This window comes from Eptesicus fuscus, chromosome 1 (assembly GCF_027574615.1).
Source record: "Eptesicus fuscus isolate TK198812 chromosome 1, DD_ASM_mEF_20220401, whole genome shotgun sequence".
In the NCBI taxonomy this organism is placed as follows: Eukaryota; Metazoa; Chordata; class Mammalia; order Chiroptera; family Vespertilionidae; genus Eptesicus; species Eptesicus fuscus.
This window is the reverse complement of record NC_072473.1, coordinates 131,868,180-131,876,132: the sequence shown is the minus strand read 5'-3', so window position 1 is coordinate 131,876,132 and position 7,953 is coordinate 131,868,180. Positions and strand designations below refer to the sequence as shown.

At 40.3% G+C, this 7,953-nt stretch overlaps 1 pseudogene; it reads left to right on the top strand.

Annotated features, from left to right (window-relative positions):
* Positions 1-466: 466 nt before the first annotated feature.
* On the top strand, positions 467-7,313 carry LOC129150003 (elongation factor 1-alpha 1-like; annotated as a pseudogene).
* Positions 7,314-7,953: the final 640 nt, after the last annotated feature.

The following is a 7,953-nucleotide window of genomic DNA, read 5'->3' as shown; positions in this document are numbered from 1 at the left end:
GGAGAGGGCTTCAGGGTGGTTAAAAGAATGGCCAGTAGTTTCGGGGAGAGGATTAGGTTAAAGCCAGACACCAGGGGATGCAGAGGGGCCCCTCAAAGGCCTCAGGCTCCACAGGCTCCTAGTCGTGCTTGAGGGGGAGCTTTTTGAAGAGCTACTAGCCCAGCCCAGCCTGGAGGCCGGCAGCCTGTGGGTGTGAGTCAGGTGTGGCCCATCTTCTTAATGAGTTTCACCTCCTCGCCCCGGAAGTGGTTCTGTGGGAAGTCACGGGCTAGGGGTCTGTGTGGGTAGAACCAGAGCAGCAGCTCCAGCAGGGCCTGGGTCAGTTCCTCTCCAGGCCAGGGCGGCTGGCATGGGCAGCAGCTCCAGCAGGGCCTGGGTCAGTTCCTCTCCAGGGCCAGGGCGGCTGGCATGGTGGCCTGAGCTCTGCCCACTCCTCCTGGGAGGCCTCAGCATGTCCTGGAAGAGAATGCGGCCACTGCGCTGGGTTGGCACTTTAAGAGACACTCAGCGCCCTCAGCTTCTCTCCGCCCGCTCTCCGAAGGAGTGGACCCCCCTCCAGAGCCACATCCTCACGGTGGAAACAGAAGCCCAGAGCGAGGTGGGTGTGGAGCCGCAGAGGCAGGGGGGCCAGGCGGTCGACGGCAGCCTCCACCTGGGGGAATAATTTGACGAATTTGGGAGCTCAGGGTTGGTCGGGAAGAAGGAGTTAAGGTGTGTTTGGCAATAAGAAGTTAAGGTGTGTTGGCTGGTCTTGGGGGTGGTGCCGAAGGTGGTGACTGGAAAAGACTGTGGAGGGTGGTTGGAGGCTGGGAGAAGGCATCCCTGGGTCTGTTCTGTCCAAACACTGTTGAAGCAGGAGACAGATCCGGGATGGCTGATGGTACTGTTAGTACTTCATTCATTTCTTTAAAATAATTCATTATTGTTGAAAGTATTACATATGTCCCCCCCATTGACCTCCTCCAGCCCTCCCCGCCCCTGCCCCAGGTCCTCACCACCCCGTTGTCTGTGTCCATGGGTTATGCATAGATGCACACAAGGTCTTTGGTTGATTACCTCCCTCCCCCACCCTCCCCTGCCTTCCCTCTGAGATTCCACACCCTGTTCCATGCTTCTATGTCTCTGGATTCACTCTGTTCATGTTTATTTTGTTACTGTGATTCCACATATGAGTGAGATCATGTGATGCTTGTCTTTCTCTGACTGACTTATTTCACTTAGCATGATACTCTCCAGGTCCCTCCATGCTGTCTCAAAAGGTAAGAGATCCTTCTTTTTACTGCTGCATAGTATTCCATGGTGTAAACGTACCACAGCTTTTTTATCCACTCGTCTACTCTTGGGCACTTGGGCTGTTGTAAATTGTGCTGCTATGAACATAGGAGTGCATACATTCTTTCTGATCGGTATTTCGGGTTTTTAGGATATATTCCTAGAAGTGGAATCACTGGTTCAAATGGCAATTCCATTTTTAAATTTTTGAGGAAACTCCATACTGTTTTCCATAATGGTTTCATTTCCACCAGCAGTGTACCAGGGTTCCCTTTTCTCCACATCCTCACCAGCACTTGTCATTTGTTGATGGTAGCCATTCTGACAGGTGTGAGGCGATACCTCATTGTTGTTTTATTTTGCATCTCTCTGATGATCAGTGACTCAGCATTTTTTCATAGGTCTCTTGGCCTTCTGTATGTCCTCTTTGGAGAAGTGTCTATTTAGGTTGTTTCCCCATTTTTTAATTGGATTGTTTGTCTTTTGTTAAGTTGTATGAGTTCCTTATATATTTTGGATATTAACCCTTTATCAGATGTTATCATTGCCAAATATGTTCTCCAATTCAGTGGGCTCCCTTTTTGTTTTGTTGATGATTTCTTTTGCTGAGCAGAAGCTTTTTATTTTGATGTAGTCCCATTTGTTTATTTTCTACTTAGTGTCCTTTGCCGTAGGTCGGCAAACTCATTAGTCAACAGAGCCAAATATCAACAGTACAACGATTGAAATTTCTTTTGAGAGCCAAATTTTTTAAACTTAAACTTCTTCTAACACCACTTCTTCAATAGACTTGCCCAGGCCGTGGTGTTTTGTGGAAGAGCCACACTCAAGGGGCAAAGAGCCGCATGTGGCTCGTGAGCCGCAGTTTGCCGACCACGGCCCTAGGAGCTGTATCCATAAACATATTGCTGTGAGAGATGTCTGAGATTTTTCTGCCTATAGTTTCTTTTAGGATATTTATGGTTTTATGACTTACATTTAAGTCCTTTATCCATTTTGAGTTTATTTTTGTGTATGGTGTAAGTTGGTGGTCTAGTTTCATTTTTTTTTTGCATGTATCTGTCCAATTTTCCCAACACCATTTATTGAAGAGACTGTCTTGACTCCATTGTGTGCTCTTGCCTCCTTTGTCAAATATTAATTGAGCATAGTGGCTTGGACCGATTTCTGGGATCTCTGTTCTGTTCCATTGATCTATATGCCTGTTTGTGTGCCAGTACCAGGCTATTTTTATTACAGTGGCTTTGTAGTATAACTTGATATCTGGTATTGTGATTTCTCTAACTTTGTTTTTCTTCCTCAATATTGTTGCAGCTATTCGGGTCTTTTTTGATTCCATATACATTTTTTGAGTATTTGTTCTAGATCTGTGAAATATGCTGTTAGTATTTTAATAGGGATTGCATTGAATCTGTAGATTTCCTTGAGTAGTAGGGATTTATAAATTTACAATAAACTTATTTATAAGTTATAGATACAGTTAAAGGTCTATATTATCTATCTATATTGAAATATGTATATACCATATATTTTTTCTATTTAAATAAATGTTAATCATAATTCAAAAATGTATTATTTCTATATAAAAAGTACCAATTAAGTAGAGATTTCTCAAAAGAAGATGTATTGATTGCCAAAAGGTACGAGAAAAGGTGTTCAACACCATTAATCATCATTACAGAAATGCAAATCAAAACACAATAGTATACTACTTCAAATACATTAGGATGGCTATTATGAAAAGAAACAGAAAATAGCAAGTGTCGTCAAGGATATGAAGAAATTGGACCCATTGTGCATTGCTAGTGATATATAAAATGGTGCTTACACTGTAAAAGACAGTATGAGAGTTCCACAAAAAATTAAACATAGAATTATTCTATAATCCAACAATTTTACTTGCACTTTGAGATATATACCCAAAAGAGTCAAAACCAGAGACTTGAACAGATATTTGCATATGAATATTCATAGCAGCATTATTTATAATAGCCAAAAGGTAGAAACCACCCAAATGGGATAAACAAAATATAGTATGTATAAGGTTAGCAAATGTAGGTTTACATTTGAGTACATGAAACACAGTTTATTCTTGTATTATTATTTATTAATTACTGTATTATTTTCCATATAAACAGCTGTAAACCTACTTTTGCCCCACCCTGTAGATACAATAGAATATTATTCAGCCTTAACAAAAGAAGTAAATTCTGATGCATGCCACAACATGAATGAATCTTGAACTGCTAAGTGAAATAAACCAGACACAAAAGGAACTAGAATAGTCAAATTCATAGAGACAGAAAGTAGAATAGTGGTTAGCAGGGGCTGGGGGTGGAAAGGATGGGGAGTTTGTGTTTAATGAATATAGTCTCAGTTTTGGATAATGAAAAAGTTCTGGAGATGGATGGTGGTGATAGTTGCACAACAGTGTGAATATATTTAATGACATTTAACTGAACATTTAAAAATGGTTAAAATGGTAAATTTTATGTTATATATTTTGCCACAATTAAGAAAAACTATGAAGAGGAGTTTGACCAGTGCTCATCTCTGTTTTTTATTTATTTTAAAAAGTTTTTAATAAAATTTATTGGGGTGACATTAGTTCACAAAACCATACAGGTTTCAAATGTATAACTCATGCCTCTTTTCATTGTAAAATTTATGATAAGAAGAGAACATTATCTATATTACTTTGTGAAAGGTCATACTCCTTTCCAAGTTTGGATCAGCTTTCAACATTTTGTCCTTTGTGTTTTCAATGTCATGAAAAACCTCTGAAAGTTCCTTTAATGTGAAGTTTTTCACTAGTGTGGCTTCCTCTGGGCCGTCTTCATCCTTTTCCTTGTATGTCATAATAATTTTCTTCATTATGTCCATAAATTTGCCTTTTATTAAGTTCCTCTGGCTTCAAATCTAGAGCCCCTCAAACAGCAATAGTGTGTTAACATTCCCACTGTCAGCTATTTCTTCTATATCTCCATTTACCTTTGATTAGAAACCTGTCAAGTTACTTACACAGTGCAATAAAAGTTCTTAACATGCTGTGTACATACTACTTGCTGGATGCCTGAATATTTTTAATTGCATGGCTTTTGTCTTATTTTTTTCAAAACTCAGCTTAAAAATTACATGAAATCCTCTCTCTCTCTCTCTCTCTCTCTCTCTCTCTCTCTCATTTCCATCTAATAGGCTTTAAAGGTTGAAATTACTTCATGGTCCATTGGATAGACTAATGAAATTGTGTTTGGTAGTAAAAAGTAAATTTTTACATTTCCATTCAAGAGAATTAGGGTGACCTGGAGCATTTTTCAACAGTAGTAGTGCTTTAAAAGTTAAATTATTTTTGCCTGGAGTATCTCTCTATTACTGGGAGACAAGGAGGCACCACAGCTACACACTTTGCTGTCCTTGTGTGACCTGAACTACAGATGAGCAGTGACCAGTCACTGACTGACTTGAAAAGAAGGGATGTGATTGGTTACTGACCATAATATGCATTTGTAATTTACATAGTGATTTGTGGACTGGAGGGCTAGTAGTGAAATTTGTACTTTATGCAATAACTCAGATGTGCTATTGGGGGACTTTTGTTAAATGAACAATGGTAACTAAAATTCATGTATATCATAACAATGCAAAGTAAGGACTATCTGTATTATATGTCTATTTATTTATGTTTTCCCCACTAGAATGTAAGATACACAGGATGGCAACTTAGTCTAATTTGTTTACAGTTTATATTCCCAATGCCTAGAATAAAGCCATAGTAGGGTCCCAACAAATACTTGTAGAAAAGAAGAAAGAGAAAGAAAGTGGGCAAAAAAGAGGAAGGAAGGGGAAAGGGAGGTAAGATTGTTGAGTCATAGAGTTAGATCAACTGTCATGTGTAGATGGTGCTCAGAGAAGTAACATAACTTTCATAAATGTACCCAGTTCTCCAAGGATCTGATTTTGGGTCTGATATGTACGTCCTAACCTACATTGTTCTTCTTCTTCTCTCTCCTTCTTCTTCTCTCCAAACCTTCTTTCAGGTTATGCATTCACAGGAAGATGTGACTAACAAAATTGTAGGAACCTTAATCACTTGACCTTTGAGGAAGGATTAGAACCTTACCTCAGAAAATCATAGCCCTGTGGGGGGAGGTGACATTAGGGTCTTCCCAGACTCCCTAGAATCAGACCACATAGGATACTAATTCTTAGATTATGTCAAACTATTTGCATTTTGTTTCTAAACGTCTTTGTGTGCTGCTACAGCAGAGTGTACAGGATGCTGGGGTTTTCCTCTGAGTACTTCACTCCCCTGAGGTTAGGTTTCTAATTTACTCAGGGAGCTCCAGTGTCCCAGAGCAGATTGGGCAACCTGGCCAACTTGGAGGGGGAAAGACTGACTTCAGATGAAAAACTTCTATTTATGTGACTAAGGACTTAGTCAGCTACCTAGTTTAGGATGTACTATTTGTCAGAAAGTAGATCTGGAGGAAATATCACTCATTCTGGCTAGAGTAATGGTTTTCAATGCATTTTTTACTCATGAAATTAAAAAAGAATAGGGTTCCAGTTTAACTTTGTGGTTGAGGTTATGAATGAGAAAGAAAGTTTAAATTGCCCATGGAGGCCATTCTCTTAGTCAGAGTTTTAGAGCATTCCAGACTCTTGTGTCAATTTAAGCATATTGAACATCAATAAAATACCAAGAGGGCAAACATTGGTCTGTTTGGAGATTCCCCTTGCCCTTTCTGTTTTTACTTGCCCTCTTGCTCTCTCTCTCCCTTGTATTTCTTCCTTCCTTCCTTCCTTCCATCCATGGAAAGAGCAGATTTTCCTTATAAGAATAAAATTACTAAGTGTTGCTTTTTCACAATGGGTTTGTCACCAGGACACAAGTGTTATGAAAAACACTGATAAATCTAAGACAACATGGTAAAGGAAAATACTCATCAAAATCATCATCATTGGACATGTAGTTTTTGGTAAGTCTACCACTACTGGCCATCTGATTTACAAATGTGTTGGGATTGACAAAAGAACAATTAAAAACACGAGAAGGAGGCTGCTGAGATGGGTCTTGCATAAACTGAAAGCTGAACGTGAGTGTGGTATTACCATTGATATCTCCCTATGGAAATTGGAGACCAGCAAGTATTATGTGACCATCATTGATGCCCCAGGGCACAGAGACTAAATTATAAAAAGCATGGTTACAGGCACATCTCAGGCAGACTGTGCTGTCCTTATTGTTGCTGCTGGTGTTGCTGAATTTGAAGTGGGTATGTCCAAGAATGGACAGACCCATAAGCATGGCCTTCCGGCTTATACACTGGGTGCAAAACCACTGATTGTTGGTGTTAACAAAATGGATTCCACTGAACCGCCCTACAGCCTGAAGAGATACAAGGAAATTGTTAAAGAAGTCAGCACCTACATTAAGAAAACTGGCTAAAAGCCTGACACAGTAGCATCTGTGCCAATTTCTGGTTGGAATGTGACAACACTAACATGCCCTGGTCCAAAGGATGGAAAGTCACCTGTGAAGATGGCAATGCCCCTGGAACCATGCTGCCTGACGCTCTGGATTGCATCCTGCCACCAACTGATCCAATTGACAAGCCCTGTGTCTGCCTCTCCAGGATGTCTACAAAACTGGTGGTATTGGTTCTGTTCCTGTGGGCTGAGTGGAGACTGGTCCTCAAACCCAGCATGGTGGTCACCTTTGCTCCAGTCAACGTTACAACAGAAGTAAATAGAGTCTGCTGAGATGGACCAGGTAGTTCTGAGTGTCGCTCTTCCTGGGGACCATGTGGGCTTCAATGTCAAGAACGTGTCTGTCAAAGATGGTCATCATGGCAATGTGGCTGGTGACAGCAAAAATGACCCACCAATGGAATAGCTGGCTTCACAACTCTGATAATTATCCTGAGCCATCCAGGCCAAATCAGCACCTATATACTAGTACAGCTGTGCTGGATTGTCATAAAGCTCACATAGCTTGTAAACCCGCTGAGCTAAGAAAACTGATTATCATTGTGGGTTGAAACCTGAAAAAGAATTAGCTTGACTCCCTCAAGGGAAAGTTGAGAGATGCCAGTGGTACCTGAGCCTCTTGTAAGATGCTCTTGCAGAATGTTTGGTGAAAAGAATTAGTTGGCTAGAATTAGTCTTGGGTTTGGTACATTTCCAACATCTGTGCTTTTCCTGTGGTTGTCATTAGCATAAGTATTTGAGAATCAACAACTGAAAGAATTTGAAAAACGTATTGACTGAAGATTTTTGTCAGACACTCCGTTTCAGTTGGCATCTTTCACTTTCAAAGGTCTCTCATTTTAAATAACACTTTTTTTTCTTTCATGCTATTGAATTTAAATTATGTTCAAGCCCTGTTAGGGTTGTCTGACTCTGGAAAAGAGAAATAGGACCATTCCATGTCTGGGAGACTGGATTAGAATTCAGGAAACATGTGTTCCTCCTTCTCTCTGCCAACATCTTGTAGCCTTGGAGAAGGGAGTTTCCAGGAGCCTCTTCATGATATATGACACTGACTACTCACCTTGGACCATAAGAGTTAAGGAAGGAAAGAACTTAGTAAGAGCTTTGGGCTAACCGGCACTAACAAAGTTGTCCACCAATAATACTCAAATATGTAGTCCTTATGAATACAAAGGTTGTAGCCAATAT